Consider the following 720-nt stretch of genomic DNA (forward strand, 5'->3'; position numbering starts at 1 on the left):
CTGCAGCCCTCCCAGCCGCTCGCTCTGCCGGGGGAGGGGGAAATCCCGGACATTGTGAGTGCTTTACAAATTCCCCCCGGACGCTATTTTTAGCACACAAAAGGAGGACATGTCCGGGTAAATCCGGACGAATGGTAACCCTATCCCTGACCGCTTGACCCAAGCGTTCAGCTCTAGGTTAACATTAAAGGCAAAGGTTCCAGCATGGGACCAAACTCATCCAATCTTAAGCTCCTATTAGTGTAGTTGCAGCAGCCCTTCTTCTTTGGGAGGTGCTTGGCCTTTGGGGAAGCCAGCTTACTCTATTTGAACAAGTGGTTTTAATGTTCACTCTAGATATTTAGTAATCCTGGCAGCAAGGCCACAGCGGTTTTCTTGATGTGTCACTTGTCCACCAGAAATTGGACAGAAGACACCAAACTCAATTGAGGTGGCTTATGATTTTCAGCCATTGGTGATGTGCATTTGAATTCCATCTGTGTAAAAGTTTTTGCTGGACTAATGCTTTGAATACATGCCTAATCCTTTGGGAAAGATTGTCTTAAGTTTACAAAGTGCTTTTTTTTTTTAAAGGTTAAAAATAGTTTTTTGGTGGCTTTTAAATTGTGAGTTGTATTGTTAAAGAATGGCAAAAATACAGTAGGCCTCAATCCTGTAAACACTTTCCACATGTTTAACTTTACACATGGGAGCTGGGGAGCAATCATTGGAACTACTACA

The sequence above is a fragment of the Trachemys scripta genome, chromosome 7 (assembly GCF_013100865.1).
Source record: "Trachemys scripta elegans isolate TJP31775 chromosome 7, CAS_Tse_1.0, whole genome shotgun sequence".
In the NCBI taxonomy this organism is placed as follows: domain Eukaryota; kingdom Metazoa; phylum Chordata; order Testudines; family Emydidae; genus Trachemys; species Trachemys scripta.